The sequence below is a fragment of the Anabas testudineus genome, chromosome 15 (assembly GCF_900324465.2).
Source record: "Anabas testudineus chromosome 15, fAnaTes1.2, whole genome shotgun sequence".
NCBI classification, from domain to species: Eukaryota; Metazoa; Chordata; class Actinopteri; order Anabantiformes; family Anabantidae; genus Anabas; species Anabas testudineus.
Window position 1 is genome coordinate 14236184 of NC_046624.1, and position 22882 is coordinate 14259065.

Consider the following 22882-nt stretch of genomic DNA (forward strand, 5'->3'; position numbering starts at 1 on the left):
GGAGGAAATAGAGGCAGCTGCTGCAGCTCTACCTGCTATTCAGCTTATTCAAAAAGCAATTAGCTTTAAGTGCTTTCAATCTGTGCATCCCTGCCATCTTTTTAACTACTTTATTGATCATCATGGAGGAATTCAGGACACACAGATGAAGGTGTCGCTGCCTCTTACTCCCCCAAGGATGCTTTGATGTGAACTGGGTCTTGAACCGCCGACCCTGTAACCACCCTATTAATAACTTCATCTGTTATCTTGAACTGTATGAGACGTCAGCAGGCACAGGAGTTGTGATGCTTTCTCTTTGACTGCCTTCTTCCTCCAGTCTTTAGTAAGAAAACTACATTGTTACTTCACAGTAAAGAAGAAGGTATGAGAGAGATTCTAAATAGCACCATGAAGCGTTCTGAGTGTGGTTTAAGAAAGTAGCTTCTTGATATTAACAAACCAACAGTAATAAAGAAGTTTTGACAGAGCGAGCCCTCTAGCACTTTTTCGTTTTTATAATTGAGAAGTAGGAAGCTTAGCGTTTTTGCCAGTTCTAATAAAGAATCTAATCACCCAGTCAGATAGTTTAAAATAACCTTTGGGTATAAACACAGGAATGTACTAAAATATCTTAAAGTAATTCTGAACTTCATTCATTTTAATTGCGTTGTCTCTGCCTATCAAGGTTAGAGGTAGCCACTTTCTGAAAATCTGATTTTATGTAACAAAGAGGTTTAAACTTGGCTGAGAACATCTTGGTAAGTAAGCAACATGCAGTGCATAATGTTCCTCAGCCATCTCCAGGTACAGCATGACTGGAAGAGATGAAGAGGTATGAAGAGGTAGGCTGCCTGATCTTTACGTCAGCTGGGTTAGTCAGAAAACATGCAGCCAGAAAATGACCCAAAATTATCTAGTATATTTATAATAATGGGAATTTTGGTTACTGAACATATAAAGAAGTAGGTCATCTGCATAAAAAGCCAGTTTGAGTTCCATCTTATTATATAATATAGAGAATGTACTTATGTACAATACATGTACATGAGTGGGAGGGTATTAAAAATATAAACACACAAAACAAACATTGACACCCCACCTTTCCTGGAAGTTGTGGGAGTCACTTGCATATTAATAGCAATTCCCTGAGGCCTACAAATTATAAACACAGAAATTAATAAAAAGTAATTAATATATCCTCTCTTTTTGTTGGAAGGGGATCTATGATTTGTGCAGTGCCCCTTTAAGAAAGTGACACTGTGGCTACATCGAAGACATAGTGTGAGCTGTCTGTCAGCAGCAGCTCTGATGCTTCGGACGAGCTTAGAGCCCAAAAATAGCATTTCCAATCATGTGAAGTGTTGGAAAACTCATATGTAAGCAGGAAATCATTATAGACTCAGTATTCATTCAAAAATTAAAGCAAGTCTATGGTATTTACAATAACTATTGAATATACTACAAAGTGCCTGTCATGAATGGACTATTTCAACATGCTGCCAATAAATTAATCAAACAGCATGAATAGGAAACTCTGTTTTTATCATCTTGAGTTTTATTGTGCATGACAGGATATTTAGGGAACAAAAAACTAAACCTCAACTTCAGTTAAATGACAAAAACCCATGAAGTTATTCATCATATGTCCACTAATACTGGGAAAATTATGGATCAAATGTATTTGTTTTGACACGTTTGTTTTGTTCTCCAAACTAACATGGCATTAATTTTTACTTATCTTCCATCTGCTAACAACGTGCTTGTATTTCAGTCATGCTGATCCACACAAATGTTTCTAAATAATACCAGTGCAAACTTGGGTTTTGCTACAAATACAATCCATGTGGTATTATTATTTTAATATACAGTTCATATAATTTAGATTCCTCACATAGAAAGTGAGAGACTTTGCATTTAGTGCAATTAATGCTCTTTGTGTTCTTACCCATGCCAGCGTAAGGACACATTTCACACATCATCTTTTATTCTGTAAGTTCAAATGATAAAAAAAAACCCTCTCAGAAGAATTCAACCATTCATCCCTTATCACAAACAGTGTGTGAGAGGTTCTCTGCACCCAAGTAGTAAACAGAGGATGTGCTGAGGAGATAAGTTAAACTAAAAGGGCAGAAAAATAAAGATGAGTTTATTGCACTGATGAACAGGCCGTCCCTGTGATGGACAACATTTAGGGTGAATCTGCTGAATTTGATTAGGAGACAAATCAGAATCTCCATTAAACTAAACAGTAGAGAAGAGACTGTGAAACAGGTTTTTACAGGTGATGTGCACTAAGTCTCTTTTGACTTGTGAGGATTTTTTATATTAATTAAGTTGTTAAAAATGTGTCAATGCATTTGAATTATGTTATTCTCCATTTTATTATGTTGATGTGGCAAGAAGTAAAATTTAATCTAACAAACTTTAGGCCTTTTGAAATAAGGTTTTAATGATAATCTGAAAACTCACATGAAGAAATGTTACAAATGTGTTAAAAGAACATCCTGTATTTATCATTCAGGTGGTCATTGTTACATGTCTAATTTGCAAAAGACTTAACAGAAATTCCTCTTGTCAGCGAGTGACTTTGCACCATTGCTCTAATCACTGTCACTTCTTGTCTCCCAGTACTAATTTGACATGAAATGAATGACAACAACAACAATTTAGCTTTTGCATCGCTGCTAATGTGAGTCACTTATCTATGGGTTTCGTAATTCAGAGACAGTCACAGAGCGCTGGTGCTAGCTGGTCAAATGAGTCAAAGGTTGCTGAGGTTAAAAGCGGTTCTTGAATCGAGTCAATTTACTCCAAAGTACAAACAACAATATAATGTGACAATGCAGTAAGATCAGCTTGTAAATAATAATCAAAACACCAGATTCAAATACTGATCTATTGATGGTAATAAATGAAAATGTCATTCCATCATCGCATCACAACCACACTGATAGTGTAGCCTAAATAAACTGTAATAAAAAAGGACTTCAGAGGCCCGGTGCCACAGTAGATCTATTTTTTAATGCATGTTCACACTTTAGGTTCCAAGCCATCTGAATGAAAGGAAAGCATTGTTTGCATAAATGTGCGAGAAAACTACATTCTCACACTCATAGCTATAGTCAAAATAGATTATAGTCTGAAAAAGACTGAAAGGAGCTTTCAGCAGAAAAGCATACATGTTGTCTTTCAATAATTAAAATGGTTTTAGGTATACAGTATAAAGTATGTACAGTACCTCAGCTGAAATATCAACTACTTGTGCCATGAAGAGCCAGAAAGTCAGGACTTGCATCTATTCTATGTAAGAAGTCCCGTCAGTCCGTTAATACCAGGAAGCAACTCAACATAATTATTCTGCCCTAACCTTGTTTATTCTCCTTTATGACCGTGGGCAGCCAGGAGATCTGCTTTTATTGAGGTGTTTTTGCTGCCATCCAGATTACTGCAGCAGAGTGGCTGAGTATTGCTTACACTGGCACCACAAGTCATAAACAGATGGCAGTTTGGCGGGAACTTAGTCTGATAAAATAACAATGCAAGGAAGTGAAATAATAATCCGTGTGAGAGGTTATGCAGGGTACCATGAATGCCTGTGCATGGGATCAAGCCAAAACCTGGCACAAATTCTGTTGTTTCAAAGGCATGTAGTAGAGGGGCCGTGCAACGTTTTGCAGCTTTTAGTTTTCATCACAACAGTTCTGTTTTGTTTCTCTAAATTTGAACATACTGCAATATATTTCCCAACACTGCGCAGCTAATTGCATTGCATAAATGTTCCAGTGATTTACATTCACTGGAACATTTAGTTCCAATACAGGAAGAACATTCTTACAAAGGCACAGAGAGGAGGATGAGTGAATGGATGGTTTGACGTGCCTCATGTCACTTCTGAAGGTTTTAATATTTAACCATGATCTTATACAAACCTAACCAAGTGTTTTTAATAGGTCAAAACTAATCATAAGAGCGTGACTCACAGTTTACCAACATGGCATACAGGGTTCAATGGAGCAACAAATGTAAAATATTGCCAGTGAACATACAGTATTTCTGATATGTTCAGTGAAACGTGAGACTGTCAGCAGCACGTTTCAGTAATTACCTAAACGTATGCAGAGAGAGGAGGTTGGTGTGACTGTATGTGTTCAACACAGCAGCATAACATTTTTGGATGTTGTTGCTGAGTTTGAGGATGAAGCCATGTTCATTTTTTGGGATGGACCAGGATACCGTGATTAAAGATTTCTGTTTTGCTTGTGTGGCTGATATTTATACTCTGAAAAGTTACATTGGTTTCTTTTAACCGTGGCCATGATCATGTCCTAGCCTTAATGAAGTAATTTTAACTCCAACCCTAACCAAGTCATTTTTGTGCTAAAACCTAACCAAACCTTAATCACTACTGCAACAGATAATAGAGCACTTATACTTCTGAAAGCAATGGCACATTAGATCAGACGTTCACACTGTGTTGCGTTAGGCTACTAGAGGACAATTACAGTAGATAAAGCACATTTTGTCATATAGACCGAGCTTCATAGATCTATTTATTCTTCTTGTCACTGTTTGTTGTATTAGAACAGCTAGATGGAAAGAAAAACTGAATGTTGTTCTGCTACTGACCAGTGTTAGAGGCTCATGGGATTTCATACACATCCTCACCTCTGTGGTGGGTCTCCATGCTTTTTGACAGTCTCAGTAACAAGCTGTTGGAACTCTTTCGACATGCCACAAGACACTTAGACATGCCTGTGTAGCATGTGTGTATGTGGGAGCAAGAGACAGGAAGAAAAATAGAGAGGTAAAATAGAGACAGTGGAAGAATAGCTCAGGAATATGTCAAACCAAAAGGCGGCAGCCACTTGTGGATGACTGCACAGAGAGCACAGATTGACCTTTCTTGTATTCTCACTGTAAAGCTAAACCTGGATGAAGTCCAGTGCATACCTTGTGTGTGTTTTACAACAAAAACAAAGTTGCTGTCACTGAAATTAAGCTGAATTTATGTTAGGGGGGAATCTACTTGTCCATTAAATTTGCTACAGTGACAGTTAGTTCCTAACAATTCCTACAATCCAAACTATGACATACCATGCTTTGAAAAAACAATGTCTTTTTGTTTGAGGTACATTCCTGGCCTGACCCTTTGCCTCGCTCCTCATGCTTGCACTTCAATATAACCGTACACAGATGCTATACAGATGTAAGTGATAGGCTATTGCGATCAATCCTTAAAAGGAAGTGCAACCATCTGCGTATTGAACAGGCACTCGAAAGAGACAGAGAGGGAGAAAAAGCACACACTCACTCCTGTGTAAACATGCTTCAACCGGAGGAGAGGGTCTTTAAATGCTGCAGGCAGAGATGCGGGGTTGCGCAGGGGGTACAGGAGAGTGAGGGAGGGAGTTGAAAGGATATTGCAGGGAGGCTTGGAGCGTGTGAGGAGATGTTAGTAGTCACACCTCCTGCTTGGGGAGTGTTATCCAGCAGTGGGATATTATGTGTTCATGTGAGAGAGGAGAAACAAAACAGACTTCTCATCTCAGGACAGACAAACTGTCAGATGATAAATACCATATCTACTACTCTGCTGTATTGTGCCCATCTATACCACACAACGAATATGCATTACATAAGGCTGGTATGCATGAACTGAAACACACCCATGCAAACGTAGACTATAACGCACGTTCTGCCTTCCTTTAACTTACACATTTACACGCACGCAAACATGTACATCAAAGCGTGCCAAAGCTCAAACACTTGAGAGGGCAGTGAGTCAACAAGCTGATTACACAAAGACTTGAAAATGATCCAAGTACCGTATCACCACAAAGCAAGGTGGCAGTGACAGGGCTGCTTATAATACAGTCCAAACACTTCTCCTGGCGGATGTACTGTAGACAAGCTTACATACACTGTTAACAAAGCAGTAACTGTATTACAAACATGAACACTTGCAGGAGCAGGGAAACACACACAGACACAGACACACACACACACACACAATTGTACCGACTGCCCTATGTCTCATTCACTCAAACATTGCTACCACAGCTGCCCCACCCCTTTGCCTTTTCACTGGCTGCTTCTTTCCTCACACGCACAGGCAAACACACACCAGCTTGGCAGAGGGTGTAGCCTATTTCATCCAATGGTTTCGACCCAGGTGACGTGACTGTACCTGGCACTGGAGCCTAAAATAGCTTTTAAATTCGATTGCCTAAATTCTCTGGGGGAAGTCACCGTGGTCTCATCTGTCTTTCTCTGTATCAAAAGCTCATTATCTGTTAACCAGCTCCAGATGAACCCAACCCCAATGTGTAGGTCTGAAAAGACAGGCCTCATTTAAAAGTAGAAAAAAAAATTACCTGCTCAGACACGAATGCACAGAAGCATCATGGGTGGGATTGCACGTATGGTTATTTCACACATGCATGCACACACAACTGAGCAGAAAATGCTGATGAAGAGAATGTGATTTCTTTCAATACTACTCAATACTACAGTCTGAGCTGTCCCAGTGGTGGAGAGTATCATAACATTGCAGATTTCACTGGAAAAGGTTGCAGTGCACTTGGTGAAGTAGATTCAGCCTACCTGAATTGATTGCATCTCATTTTCTTTTTATCAATATTTAATGGTCTTGCCACTGTTTTGTTGGCTGAGCTACTTTATTTGTGTTTACCTCTCTCTGCTCCACTGACACTATAACTGTGATATACCTAATTCACTGAGCTCAAAACTAAATTGGATTGGGTAGTGACTGGTAATTAAACAAAAACACTGAAAATAAAAAGTGATGAAGATGAAGACATATTAAATATTTATGTATACATTTAGATATGGTGTTTTTCCCTATAAAGTGTCAGCACACTAACAACAACAGAAGAGAATCCACTCTTTGCAATGGGGATGTTAGAGATGTATGCAAGTGAGTGGAAAACATTTCAAAATAGCCAAAAAAAACTTACACTTATACGAAGGCTTTAAACCCAACTGAACACACAAAGGAGAAAAGGAAGAATAAGAGCCCAGAGGACAAAAACAGAAACAACTGGAGATCTTGACAACTTTTAACAGCAGCCTGTGTCTGAGCTGTCGCACAAGTACAGATGACACTCTGTTTTCAAGAAGTCCACCAAGGCAAAAATTCACTTCACATTCTGCCTGCACTTGCAATGCATTGCCAGTCAGCTGTTACATATTAGAAAACACAAAGAAAGAAACAAAAAAGGTTCACAAAGATTTTGGTCAAATATAATATCACAAACCTGAACTGCAGAACCTGAGGATAAAGGCATTTTTAGGGGCTCTGATTCTGAAACATGTCCAAAGAGTGCCAGTGTTTGAGTGGCACAACACCATTTATAGCCTACAATTATTTTTTATATTGGGTATTTGGTGGCTAATGAACCTTGAATGCCAATGGCGACAAACAAGTGATAGATCAGCCACGCTGACAACTGGCTTTTGCTGCCGAGGCTTGTTGTTATTGGTCTGTCAGAAAACATCCAACACAGGAGAGAGACATGGAGAAAAGACTCCAGTCGTAGCCGAAGGCTTTGCATGGCTGAGATTACAATGGAGCTGTTCTAAAAAGAAGCCAGAGATCAAAAACTGACATATTGTCAAATAAATCTGAATAGTGGAGAAATGTAATCCTTTTGACAAGAGCTTCTTGTCCTCTGCCATCCCCAGAACTAACTACAAAGCATGAGATGCAGCTCAAAATGAACATGACGAGACAAACCACTGTGCTAATACACAAATGGACTAATATCTTGCATAATAAAACTGCCAGCATTTATGGGGGCCCCTGCATCTAGTGAATGATGATCTGTGGCATGTAATAGTTCCCATCCGGCACACTGACAGGAACATTATGAGGATAGAGAGTGATGAGATCCTCATAAGCCCCTGTTACTGTATGGAGCCATGCTGAGTGGAAAAAGACTCTCTTTGACTCTTATTGCACTTACAACACGGCTAATATGAGTGGGAGCACTCACTTCAAGAGACAATGCAGACCAGAACATTATGTGGGTGGTTCAGCCATAAAAACTCTTCTCAGGCTATAAAGGAATTATACAACCAAATTACATTTGGCTGTAATGACTATGAATATTCACCTGTTGTTGATTTTCTTCCTCAGGTGTCATCAGTTTAAGTGTTTTAGTACAGTTTTCAAAACCTTCTATTAGTTTCCTGTAGAATACACCACATATAATATAACTTACACAACTGTGTAAAGGGCAACACAGGCACAGCAAGTAAAAACATTCATTCTTATTCTGTCGGTAACCGCCTGCTATTTTTCAAAAAAAATTACCCACAACTTGTGAACTTTCATTTGTCATAATCACATTACACCTGCAGTGTTGTGTAATCTCGAACGCTTTGTGTCTGAGTGCTTGCTGTGTAAATCACAATGTTTATTGATACTTCCCTGCTGGACTCTCATAATAACACTGTACTGTATGTACTAAAAGCAGCGAAACATCAGTAACTGGGTTGATATTTAGCAGAAAGCACAGAACAGGGAAGGTTTTAAATTTCCATTAAATTAGTCCTTGTCCTTGCATTCACTGCCAGAAAATATCTTTCCTTTCCTGCGTACCAAAATACAAAGAGTAAAGTTTTCCAGGTTTTAGTCTTTGAACTACCACTCTCTCAATCAACTGAACCATTTCTCTCACCCTATGGGATATTGCCTGTCTCTCTCCTCGGCTGTCAAAACCGAACTGGGAGCCTCTGAGGCCCTTAAACTTATTTAAACAGTGCTGAGAGTGAGCATATTACTCAATGCAGATAATAGTGGATGAAGATAAACACCATATCCACTCCAAGTGTCTCAGTCATTCCCGAGGGCTAAGATCCAAAGGTTGCAACCATTTAGCAGCTGTAAAACAATAATATACAATCATACCAATCAGAGAAGCGCTACAGAAATCCAGTTCCCGTCTTTATCTTATTCGATGTACAGAATTCTTACCTATGGGCTGATGGCTTTATCTCCTGAATTCGAATGGATTTGTGTGTTTAGACTGAGACGGACAAGAAAAGCAGTAAGACAGAGGAAAGCAGAAGTAAGACTGACACAGCAGGAAGGAAAATCTCCAAATGGCCTGAATTTGACTGATATTATTCTATAATCTCTCTTTCTGGTTTCCCCTAGGTGCCCTTAAGCAATACTGTGTAGGAATTAATGTTTCACTGTGTTGTCATCCATGAACAAAGTGCCTGATGAAGCTCAAATATAAAGTGGTGTAAAGTAGCACCAACTGTTTTCTTGAATAGAGGCTCTTGAACATTTAGTTCCTACGAGCATCTCTGAATCATTTGGTAAAAGGTGACCTGCTGATCACTCCATATTAGCATTAATGTGAAAAGACTCAGCTGTGACAGGAAAGGGTTGTCTTACTGAAAAATGGAGGTCATTAAGCTCTGTAAATATTGAACAAACACGCACGTTAAGGATCAACGTGATGACGCACAGAAAGAAAAATGAGTCCACTGTACATAGTGCTGTCGTTAATCCGGTGTCAAATCAAAAGGTTGGGTTTGAGTCAGAATCTTTTAAATCGTTTCTCAGAAAGCGACGTCAGAACATTAATTTGGCAATTTTTAAAGTGTCCTCAAATGAATAAATGGTGGACTCATTAACTGTAAACTAATTATTAAGTAAAGAGTTTTGTATTACCAACATATAAGAGCTGGAAGATGAGAACTGGATGCTTGAATGAAGAGCTGACAGCTTGAGCATACTGTACAATCGGCTTCTTTGAAAGCGATTGAAGTTGTTGATGTTGGATCAGCTGATAATCAGCTGCCGGGCACACATGACTTACAAAAGATGTCGTGCCTGAACAAACACAATGCTTCATTGACTGAGTTCATCTATTCTTCTTCCAAGTCTCCAAATGGCCAGAACAATTCACATCGCAGACGTCGAAGTGCTGGATGCCTCTTAAGCACAAACCTTCATATGCAAATGATAATTACTGCAGAAATAAGCACCAATGTCAGTATTCATCAGCGAAATGCAGATCAGAGAGGTTTTCAAAGACTTTTCAAGCTCCTGTAGAAACCTGAACCAACTCAATAGGCAATAGATTGTTTCACTCTGTTGCTGAGTGACTAAATTACTGTACAATAAAAGGTTTAGCTGTCGGCAAACAAATGCTCTTCATTGTTAGGTTTTCAAGGCACGCATAGAGTGTGAACCAGGAATTTCAGAGCAAATCCATATCCGGGACCTGTCATATTAATGGATACATATTGGCCTGCTGTCTTGTTTGTCTATGTAACACAATGTAACTGTGCCTTTCGGGCCTCATGTTTCGACGGCAACCCTCTCTGTAAACATTACATAAAAGCGCAATACAATGAGAATCACGTTTCACAATATACACCTCTCCTGAGCTCATACCAGCAGCAAATAACAGTAGCTTTCCCGCGATGCCTTTCATTTCAGCATTGATTTTAAGATCTTCCAGTTAGTTATGTAGAGCTCAGTGAAGCCTGACCTCAAGTTAATTACGGAGCTTGTGACCTCTAAAGTGCTTGAGCAGCAAAAATGTTCTTCGACCTAAAGGTGACAAGGCTTTCACTGTCGGCCAGGATTTTAACAATCTGCTTTAATCCTGTTATGATTCCTTTTAGAAACAGTTATGCTGCTTTTAGGCCTCAGATTCCTTGAAATGAACATTTGCCAGGGTTACAGAGGTGGTAATTTTGGAGCCTGTTAAATGTACACTTTCCAAAAATACAACATTGGGGCTTGTATGACTGTCAGCGCTGTGGACACTTAATGAACACAGTACTTTTTGAAAAGCACTGCCTCTGGGGGTGGACAGAATAAGGGTATTTTGGAAATGCAGTTGGTGTTGTTGACGCTTCACAGATCTACGTTCACATTGTTAATGTTCTGATTTGCCACCGATGCAGACAGATAACAGATGCTGCACAACAGAGGGGTATTTGCTCCTACCAAGATAAGACACAAATGGGAACTTTCTTTTCTGACATAGCCAAACTGTGATGAGTGTGACTCAGGCTTACAGGACATGCCCTTTTTTTATAATGCGGTTGGTAAGATGGAGAATTTGATATTTTAATTGTCTATAACTTTCTTAAATCAGTTCTCTGACATTTGGGCAGCTGAGCAGGCTGTGTTGACTGTGTGGAATAAAGTGGGGAACAGTGACAGGTTGCCTTGGTGGACAACAAGAGAAACGTAGGCTGGTGTGAAGTGACAATAATGCTGTGATTTACACTTTCTCACTTCTCTCCGTCTCTTGAGCATGCATATTATTATTATTAGACTAAATATAAATGCCTTCTGTGCCTTGTGTTTGTCAGGAGTTTTGACATGTAACATCTGAAATATGTAATTATCATCACAGTGGGCAATTACTTTCAACAGAAATGAACTGACCTTACTTTCAGCATAATGCAGATGGTGCTAAGCAGGCTGACGGAACAACACAGACCAACTTAGTGTGAAATGCCTGAGAAGGAGCCACAATAGCTTTTCCTGACTGAACTCTTTGTATTTCCCTGTGGTTCTAAAATAAATACTTAGTAATAACTGCTTAGAAGCGGCCCTCAGAGAGGAGAGTGCTTACTACATATGAGTAGCCCACAGATAATTAAGCACTTTGATACAGTGCAAGTGGTGTTTCTCTGTTTCATTTGGAGGCTGTCACCTCTGCACACAGCCTCCACTGAATATCAAGGATCTAACTCACAGACTATTACCATTAACTGACTGTTTGGTTCTCTTACAAAATGTTAGTAATTTGTCCCTGAGGTTGTAAAAGAATATTAGATGATAATTTATTTTTATGTTGGGGTGGCATGGTGGTGTAGTGGTTTGCACTGTCGCCTCACAACAATAAGGACCGAGGTCTGTGGGTTTTATCTGGGTACTTCCTCCAATCATCATCATCACAGTTAGGGTTATTTGGAGACTCTAAATTGTCCATAGGTGAGAATGGTTGTCTGTCTCTGAATGTCAGCCCTGTGATAGACAGGCGACCTGTCACCGTTAGAATAGTGGATGGATCATTTTTACCTTACTGACTGCAGTCAACAGTATAACAAGAACTGTCATCTTTATGCTCACATCGTTTTACATACAGTAAATTATATGGTGTATTTATCAGTAGAGTTGTTATTAACTTAACACTACACACTCTAGTGGAAAGTATGAGGGAATGATTGCACGATGGACACATCCTGCACTGTAGCTTTGCTTTTCTTGGACTGTTTCCAGAATAATGTGAATAAAAGAGTCTTTGGTCCCCAGATGATGATGACTCATCCATCAAGTAGACACTATATTAGCCTGCAGGCAGCATACATTAAAGGTGATGTGGAAATTACCATTGAAATATGAATGCACCGAGGGTGGGGGTGTTGGACCCAGGTAGTCTCACAGGATGTTATGTAATTAGAGGTCAACCAACACAACTACTGTTGCCTTTCGGTGGTCTCCTGCTGTGTCAGCCATCCATGCTCCATGCTTTCCAAGCTCACTGGAGAGATAAAACCAAAGAAATCAATGAGTGAACTATATTTTCTCTTCATGTGCGTTAAGTGTGACTTAACTTGATGCCTGTCGTGTTAACTTCGGTTAGGATTACATATTTACGTGTTTGCAAACAAGAGCTTTTTTCCCTGTCTGTGAAACCTGATGGAGCGTTTTCATCTCATTAGTTGTTTTATTTCTAAGAGGAAACATATTACAGAACATTTAATGGTATTAATCTGCCTTAATTTTTAGCAGTGCTCTTGGCACTGGCTTGCGTGTATACTGTTTGTCAGAATGACAAATTACTAAATATGAGACATATTAGCAGCCATTAACATTATATTGAACATTCTGAATTGCACTAATGAATCTATTACTTAAAGAAATTAATTTATTTAACATTCTTGTTACCAGGCTGTATACCTGGCTATATTGATATTTTTATTTACATCTAATTTGTTAACTGTTCAGGCTTCTGGAGTTATATTAAAGCTACAGATATTGCAGGTGAAGGGCAGCAGGTAAGAGAGTAGAGAGATGGAGGGGTGGGATGAGCGATATGATTTGCTTTTCAGTCTCATACGAGTTCTAGTCTAGGCTGATTTTCTGAACTTGCATCTTGTACAGTAGCTTGAATATTAACATTAGCATTTAAATTTAAGTCACAATTTCTCCCACATTTAATGAGAGCATCTATTTTATCAGAGGAGTCAGCATGGATGGCTTTACAAAGCCCCAAGGAGTCAAAGCACTCTTTCATAAAAAAATAGTCCTCAAAACTGACTTTAAAGATATCACAAAAAAGAAACCATCATCACAGCTCCATTGGCAGTGTTTGTCCCCTCAGGTTTTCTGTTGGACTTTAAAGCTCTGTGCAATATGGGCCCTGTGACTCCCAGGAGGGGAGCTGCTAGGTGGGAGGTCTCTGTGGTATCTGTACCCAGGGGCAAATAATTTCCTAATCTATCATGGAGCATTGACAAGAAGTATTTCTGTCAAGTTATGAATTCCTGTTAAACCAGAGAATATAGTACCCATGCACATGTTGATAGCCTACTATCTGAGACCTCGAGGAATAATCAATGTGGGAACTGAGAGTTCACATCCCACATCCCACAGTTTCAGGAAACTGTGAAAATTGGTTGTTATTGGGTTTTTATTACTGATATCTGAGTTTGTTTCTGTGTAACTGTAACAATGCATTCATGCAATGAGCATGCACAAGCGCCAGAACATTATTACTGTGCTATAGTGTGTTTGCCCTTACTGTAACAGCTCTGCACAGGTTTGTCGGTCTAACATTCAGCCATATCTAATGGTCTCCATGTATATTATGTATCAGTGTATTACTTGACACTCTTCTCTGAAACTGTGATGAACATGTGAACCAGTCTTTTCTCTTGAAATGACTATTTTCCAAACAGAATTTCACTTCCTTCTGTTAATACTGACATAATCAAACAAACAAAGTCAAACATTGCAATTAAAACAATGATATTTACTAAGTAAACTGCAGCTGGTGCGTAAAAGTACACATCATGCCCGTTCTTCTAATATTCCAACAAATGTGTATTTAGTTGCAAAGTAAAAATAACTACAGCTGTTACATACAATATCAATAAAACAAAGAAAAAGCAGGGTGACCATCTTGAAATAGAAATTACATTTTTATAATTTGTTTTAAATTTTATAAATATTTATATATTATGTCAATTTTGTCAAAAAAATATATTTTTTATTTCGTTCAGTGTCTTATTATTTTGCATTTAGCTCCCTCTCCTTTATTGCATCTTGTGAAAATTTGCTAAAGTAAGTTGGCCATAAAATATTAGTACGCCTTTCTAATTACAGATAGTTATGCTGCAGTTCATAAAAAGGGCAAGCGTCTTTTGCAGGCATTGTAAACTGTTTATTTAATCCTTTAGCAGCTTTTCTTCTGCCTGTGCCTCAATCACCCTTTTCCTGCTTCTCTTGCCTTCAGTTGAAGGATTTGTGCAGTGATATTGCTGCTCTTACAGGGGTTAGATGGAGGAGAGACAAAGCTGGATGAGATTTCATTGATCAGATGCAACTGGCTATAGTGGATTCCTCTGAATCCTGTCAGTCTGTGCTTGACATTCCCCATTGCATTTTTCAAGCATTCCCTGTATAGCTCTCCCTCGTCTTCTCCATTATCACAGGTCTGCAGAGCTTTTGTTTTGAGTCACAAGTTGAGAAAGCTTGGAGATTTAGCTTGGAGAAATCCTAATGTTGTTTATGCACACAATAAATATCACTCAAGATTTCCAGAATTGATCCTTTTCAGGGATGTTACAGAATATTTATTTGGTGCTTTTTACAGTCCCAAGGACATCCTCAATATCCAAGTGTCAATCTGTCCTGGTTGAAAAATAATTCCTGTCTTGGGGATGCACAATAGGACTTTATCCTGGTAAACATAAAGCACACAGAGGACAGCTTTAGCCTCAAACAACCTCTATACAGCATGGTGGAGCAAAGACAAATCTTAGTCCTGCAATGGAAGTTTCAGTTCAAGACATTTTAGTGTATTTTGTAGCAATAAAAGGTATGGCCTTTGATCAGTAGATTGGCATTTACCTTGCAAGGCTGGGTTTCTTTACTATAACTGTTACTTTAGTATGCACTGCATTGCTGTTTGAATAAATTACACTGGGAGCAATTTTAAATTTAAAAAGAACTGTCTGCAAAGCCCACCACAAAAAAGGTGTCTGCACTGCAGCGATAAAATCATGTGAAGGGAAATTAATTAACTTCCACTGACCCAACCAGAAAATGACACGAGAAAAGCAAAGTAAGACAAATGTTCAGTGGACCGCGGTTCCAATGTTTGGTCAGTGTTCGGTGACAGTCACTGTTGTCTTGTTTATCTGGGCAGTCAATCCTTGTTGCAGGGTTTTCTTCTGCTAGATTTTGTTACAGATGACAGAGACCCTTCCGATTGACCTCACTCCTCCTCACCATCTACAAATGGGCGAGGTAGAAGTCAATGGAGCAGCAGCAGCTCCCTCCTGGATACCGCTGCATTGCAAGATTTTATCTCCAAATCCAATCTCAGACATCTTTTGTCCTCTTTTATCTGTGGTAAGAAAGCTGGAATGACATCTCTTATATGTTGCTCACTCAATTCTTCCAAAGAAAGGGAGGTGAATAACAGTTTCCTATTGCCTCTGAGTTATTAAATAATATATTTGTTTTAAAATAGTAAACATACATGACATGAACCAAGTTTTTATCCAGTACCTTGGTGCTGAAGTCAATAGTTTTTTGAATTAATGCCACACATCAAATTGAGTAACACCAGCCAAGATCTGCCGAAACCATTTTCTCTATTTTTTGAATGTGTCTCCTTTGTGCTTTTGTCACACTCCAACACACACACAGACAGGTCCCAGCTTGCCACAAAACCTAACCGGATGAAACAAACTCTGTTAAATGCCCAAATCAGCACAACTCAGATGTTTGTTAACAAGCTATTTAATTGATAAAGGCAAGAAGAGTTTGTTCCAGTATGTGCTATTCTGACTCGAGGACAAAAACACCAGCTATTGGTGTGTGTCACAATTTCAAGCAGAGTTGTGGAGAAAACAACTCTCCCAGTTTAGAGAATATGCCATTTTATAAGAAGAGTACACAGTCAGTTTTGGCAGGTGACATGTTACACATGTTCAGTATAACTGCAATAGATTTGTCACTAAATGTGTGCATTTATCAGCAGTCACGAGAGGACATTACAGTCTAACTCTATAGTAGCTTTTTCTCCCCAACGAAACACAACAATGTGATGGCGTGCTTCTGGTGGTGAGTTCCACAGTTTGTTTTCTTTTTGCAGGGAACAAAAAACAGGAAATTACTTTCCTCTTGTTGGTGTACTGTTGTACCTGAACTGCTGAAATGTTCAAACTCTTGGAAAACTTCCACTGACTTGAGGAGGATGCATGTTGGCACATTGCTGAATGAAAGCAGCAAAGTCTGTCTTTTTCAATCTCCATCTGCTAAAAAAGGTTCATGCTAACACTGAACGTGGAACATAATGTGTAAAAGTGAAATTAAAGGCTACTTTGGTAAAAACTAATTTGACAATGCTTTCAAGATGATGCAATTTGGATGCAATTCTTTATACAGTGGGGTAAATGGGGAGTAAGGAGAGAGGAAATGAACCTAATTGTGTTGTTGAGAATCTCTTTCATAAAGTCAAAAAAGAGATCTCAGTTCAGTGGGCCTTATTAAATACAGTAACTGCCTTTCAAAAATAAAAAATATATAATTTAGACTTCATTTATCTACCTAGAATTTCAGAGTTAGGATGTTTTCTTTTTAACCAAATGGCAGTATCAGCACAGTAATTTCCAGTGGGATGACAAATCAACTCTTCCCTAGAGACAGACAAACATGGCATGTGTGATGGATAGCCAAGCTGTTAAAATGTGAAAATGCACAGTTTGGAAGGAGACAAGACAACGGCACAGTCTATGCCAAGAGGCATTTTGCCAGTATGAAACTACCCATTATCATGACAAATAATCTTTAGGGGAAAAGATGATTTAAAACTATGTTGCTTAGGGTTACAGTGATAATAGTACCATGAGTGAAAAAAATCACAGCTGCACACAGTGTGTGACATAAACACATAACAGGCAAACTATGGGTAAACACAATCTATTCAACTGAATGTCAAGAGTAAAGATAAATGATAAAGAAGTGGGAAGATGCAAACAGGCTGCAACTGCTGAAAACTGAGATGTTACAAAAGACAATGCCAGGAAAAAAAGGGAGGTGAAGAGGCGTGATATTCAGATGCGAGAGTCGAGAAAAAGGCAGGTCAAGGTAAGAGGAAAAAATACAAGCACATAAAAACTAGCTATGACCTGTAATGGAGTGATTATGTAGTTTCAACAGCTGACTGAGCTGGTGGAGTTATGGGAGGCTGCAGTGCAACAAGGGGGTGTTGGGGCGGAAGAGGCAGGGAATGTATCTTCTCTTCTGGGGTAAATTGTGTGTGACTGCTTTGCGTGTCCATCATTGCTCTCTACGGTCTAATTACAGTCTGTTCCACCTGGCTACACCGCTCTGTCCTTCTCGGTTCACAATGATGGTAATGTACAACTGCTCTGAGATTCAGAGATGAGCAGTTGAAGCTGGAAATAATTGCTGTTTGGAGCCGAACAGCATTTAGGTGTTTTTCTCTGTCTCTCTCTCTTTACATCTTAGATCGCACTTAGATGCAAAACAAAGCAAAAATGTGATTTGTACCAGCAACTTTACTTTTCAATTACTGCTAAATCTCTAAGAAGTGTGCTTTTTTTCTTATTAAATTCAGTGGGACAAACATTACAATGGAATAAAAATGACTAACCAAAGCTTGGTAATTGTAACTGGGTCAACTAGGTCTGTCAACGTTTGGATTTCACCACACGATGAAGTATCAATGGGGCTGCAGGAGAGAAGCTCTGCTTCCAAAGCATTTGGAGGGAGACAGCTTTCAGAATGATGAGAGTAGAAGAGTCAGGAATTTGTGCTTATTTAGTTCTCATATAAACTGCACACATTATTAACTAACTACTGTACATCTTGCCTCGGGCAGCTTGATTGCAGCTGTAGCCTCAGTGTGTTAGTTTAGGATTATGCCTGTAGCCTAAAGTGCAGATGTGCAGCACAGTCAGGCCCCTTTACAAATATATTTATTTAAAAACAAAGACACGTACTGTTAAAGGTCCGCTAAGGACTGAAAACAGCTACAGCTGATAGCTAATTACAGGTGGTAAATCCGCCATCATTATCATTGTACAGTCTCAGAATAGGGTTGATAAACTCACTGTAGCTGCAGGACAAAACTGACTCTAAACTTCCAGCAGCTACATCTTCATCTGGTCACATTTTCTTGCATCGTGCATCATTATTTCAGGGCTCATGTGCAGCAGAAGGATCTGAATGCAGACTTTTTTTTTTTTTTTCAAAGATCAACATCTCCCATAAAAAAAAACTTTTTGAGATCTATCAGGACTGCTCCTAAGATGCGTCACAATGAGAAGACCTTGCCTTCGCCGTCTAATAAAAGGAACAGTCTTTTCTTTTTCTGTCAAAATAATGACGGTGACAGAACCTGAATAATACAAGTATGAGACTCCATTAAGCAAAAGATTCCTGCCTTCAACCTTGTGTTATCATTATCAGGAAACTATTTTTAAAACTGTCGTTTAGAATGATCCAGAATTAATTTAGAAAAATACATTTTACAAAAGTGATGGATGGAACAAATAAAAACCAAAACTCACTATTAACAAATTCAGGTGTTAATGCTCAGTATGGTCACATATTCACAGAGGCTGAAATGAGAAAAATACCTGAGGTAGACATCAGGCATCAGCCAGCAAATGAGAAATACTGGCTCACACTTTCACATACAAACACTGTGGAAAATAATTAGTCATTACAATGGCTTATTATTTTCAGACTTTAAGCCTAATTGTGCAACAGGGGATGATTACTCGAATTGCCCTGTCTTTTGTGGGCTCATTAGCAAGAAAAGGTATTCAATTTAGGTGTCAATGAAGTGCCTGCCACCGCAGTTGAATGACAAGTGGTCCATATCAAAATGCACGGTGAGTATTTGCTTGACATTACAGAGGCTTTGGCAATCACCCTTCAAAATCATAATCACCACATTACAAATCCTGACAGTTATGACTGAGTACCCCAATGAAAGCAGTAACAGCTGACTGCCTTTTAGAATTAAGCAAAAATTAAGAGACCTACAACATGTAAATCGTATCCTTGATAATCCATCTAATTTGCTTTGTCGGTTATAATTATCTGCATAAAATCCATTGGTAAAGCAAACTGTGTTCTGGGGTGCTCTCAAGATACAGCTTCAAGATAATCTCTGAAGAGGATAGGATATAAATGAAGACTGACAAGCGTGAAGCCTTCCGACTGTAGCTACCACACCCGTCTATCAGAGTGGGCACATGCCAATAATTTTAACAGCATCCTCTTCGAGTCACAGGCAGCTATTCAATAAGGAGACAAAATTACTTGCAACTCAGACAAACACCCATCTACCCGCAGACATATCTGTGACGGGCAAAGCTGTGTTGAAGATTTGGACAAACAGGTTCTCGAACTGAACAGCACAAAACTCAGCTATCCCGGTGACTGAAGGAGAACAAACGAGGAACCCCCCCCAAAAGTCAGCCAGTCTTCACAACACTGTGTCTCCTTAAATCCAGACCATTCCAAGTCACTAGATTGAAAGCTACTTTCATAAAAGTGGAAATCCATTAAGGAAGCTAGGCTCTTCCTCTGAGGACGCATCAGTCATCCCAGGCAGAGCTGCAGAATAAGAAGACTATGCACGCTGCACTGAAAGGAAATACCACTTAATACCACTACAGTTAATATTATGTCTCTTTTATACTCTGCTTACAGTGCTGACAATCACCGTCACACCAAGTGAGTTTCTCATGTGGTGTTTCGTGCAGCACTTCATGCTGAGTCATTATAAATTCAGCTGAGGTGAACATGCATTTACACTAAAGCATGGAGGACAGCCTGAGATAATGTTTAATGTGAAGGATGAAAGAGTGGTCTTACTGTGGGAGGCGAGGCAACAGAATCAACTGAGCATTTTATAAACCGAGCACCTCACCTAATGAAATACTACCATGTGAGACATTTATTGCTGTCAACCTTAAATTATCTGTGGAACCATTTAGTCAGTTTTCCAGCCTGTGTGAGTAAGGACATGTTTATGGCCTTCTCCTCCACTTTCCCTGTTGAGGATTGAGTTTGGTATATTACACAGCACACGTGACTTGTATTAAGTTTATGAACAAACAAATGACAGGCTATTATTGGCTACTAGGTCGGGCGTTGGTTACACCACTGTCCTCGTGCTGTGATCGTGTTAGCACACTGAGTCACTGAGTGTATTAGGCAATGATCTGTAGAGACAGAGGACAGAAAAGCTAAGTTTGTTATGAAGCAAACTACTGACTTATGCCACAGTCACCCAAACACTGGGCAATAGCATGGTGTTGTAATATCAGAGGATTGAAAAGAAAGATTTCTTTTTGCTCAAACTGTCAGAAAGGTGATCATTCTTATTGTGGATGGTAAAGTTGTACTGGAGTGCATCTGGAGGTGTTCCTAAAGGTCAGTTCATACAACATTTAAACAAACTAAACCCACAACAATAAAAAACAGCTGATAGGTCAAGTTTCTGGTCGTTTGAATCTCATTTTAAATCTGGAAGCGTTGTGTAAAATTTCACGCTCTGGGTCTTGAGTCGTGCATGTTTTTACATATTATGTGTGATGTGGAGGATATGACCTCCAAGTCCAGGGAGTGTGGCGGCGGGGGGGTCATACAAACAAATTGGTGTTCATTACTATGTCAGGCATGTCATACTGCAGTAATACTGAGCTGCAACTAACGCGACTATTCAATCATCTTTCCAATCAAGTCCAATTAATTCCCTTCCATTTGTAGCTGCTTAATAAGATGTATTTTCTGTCAGCTTCCACTCTTACCCTGAATGTGACACAGTTCTTGTCACAGAAAGAGTATAACTCCAGAACAGACGACTATAGATGTGATTAAGTGTGCATACCAATCAGGCACTGGGACTAGGGACAGCTGCTTCTCCTTTGACAGTACTACATGCTTTCCTGCTGGCCTTTTTCTTCCTATACTCTATGATGAACCCACATATTGTCTTCCTTTAACTACCCTCCTCCCTTTTTTACTTCAAAGGTCTCTGTTCTTTTCTTTTACCACCACCAATCTCCATCTTTCAACTTGAGTTTTCTCTTCATCCTCCTCTGCCTTTTCCACATCGCCTCTTGTTCTTTGCCTTATATTTTCTCTCGTCCTGAACCATATCCATAGAGGATGTGTAAATGCATTTGATTTCAGACATGCTGAAATTATGAATTAAAACACAGATGGGTTGAAGCTGAGGGAGATACTTTGACTATTAGGGACTCATTGCTGCATCGTCATGCTGTAGGTTTGATTAGAGCAGCCGGGTGAAAACTGGCGTTACCATACATCATCACAGGCCGAGTGTTAAATACCGTTTGTCATTTACGCGCCTCTCTGCTGCATCTTTGCAAGGTCATATTTATAAGCATGGTTCAGCAGGCGCCATGAGGCATTGGCTTTTGCATTATCTTGTCCTAGTGAAGCCATTAACACCGTGTCACCAGGGCGTTTCTCTGTCAGTGGTTACACACAGAGGTGGCTATCAGAATTCACATCAGATCAAAGCTCATTGCCTCTGCCTTTGTCTCCATCAGCAGCAGGTGCAGCAGTGGAATCAGCCAGACACTTCTCATTGCTGCTGGTCTCGCTGAAAAAGAGATTTAGGAGATTTTCCATCTTATTGGCTTCACTTGCGTAGAGAGACACATCACAGTGAAAGCGAGGTGCATGCACAGATAAACCAATACAACCTGGAAACTGGGCGAGACAGGAAATCAACACAGAAATCCATTAATCAGTTAGTCGTACGGGTTGTTTCATTGATAGTAAGTTGGATTGATTGCATTGTGCAGGTGAACGTGTTTGCGGTTGTGTGCTTTATAAAGATGAATATACTTTTTATAAGGCAATTTGTCTTGCCCCTGAGCTATAACCAATTTCTTTTACAAGAGCCAGAAGGAAAGACGGCCTTTCCCAGAAGGAAAGATTATACTTTCATTTTATCAGTGATTGCAGATAAAATGTGCAAATTAAGCTTAGGGAAATTAAGGCAAACTCTGACCTTCTGTTCACACAGAGCGCAACATGATCAACGAGGCATTCATTTCCTAAAGAACTGATAAACCAGGGAAACCCAGCAGATGAGCCGATGCCCAGCAAGTTTATCAGCTGTGAAAAGTGAGTCATCGGCCATCTCCACTGCAAATCAGATTTTCATCCTTCCTTCTGTAGCTGTTATATAAGACTAGCTGCAGTTCTCTAAAATGTTCATTTAAAAGAATTCATATATATATATATGCATTATTATGATTATTGATTATCACAGTTTAGTAAACGGGTCATTTTCTTGCAGTGGTACAGAAGTACTAAGAAACATACAATTCTTAGTAATAGTTAGTAATTTTAAGAAATGAGTCCCTGCCACTTGATATCATACTGTACAAAAGACAAAGCAACACTAGTGTGCTGAATCTCACTTAAACATAACATTGCCACATAACATAAACACATTTTTTCTTTACATTTCACAGCTGCATGAGACCTATCATAACCTCTCGGAGCATGAACACGTTCATCCAAGTTAGAGAGGTGCGAAAAATCCATTTGGGCTTCAATCAAGGTAAATCTGTCATGCTC

The 22882-nt window shown here is 39.3% G+C and overlaps 1 protein-coding gene across 2 annotated transcripts in view; it reads right to left on the reverse strand.

Moving 5' to 3' along the window:
- chrm3a (cholinergic receptor, muscarinic 3a) overlaps nt 1–22882 on the reverse strand; it is a 68342-nt gene that overhangs the window by 9337 nt on the left and 36123 nt on the right. Inside the window, exon 3 of one of the 2 annotated variants that reach the window (XM_026353790.1) lies at nt 12376–12527. The exons of the other annotated variant lie outside the window; for it this stretch is intronic. The gene's annotated coding sequence lies outside the window, so the exon portion shown is untranslated. The remainder of the gene's footprint in view (nt 1–12375; nt 12528–22882) is intronic. 2 annotated transcript variants of the gene reach the window in all.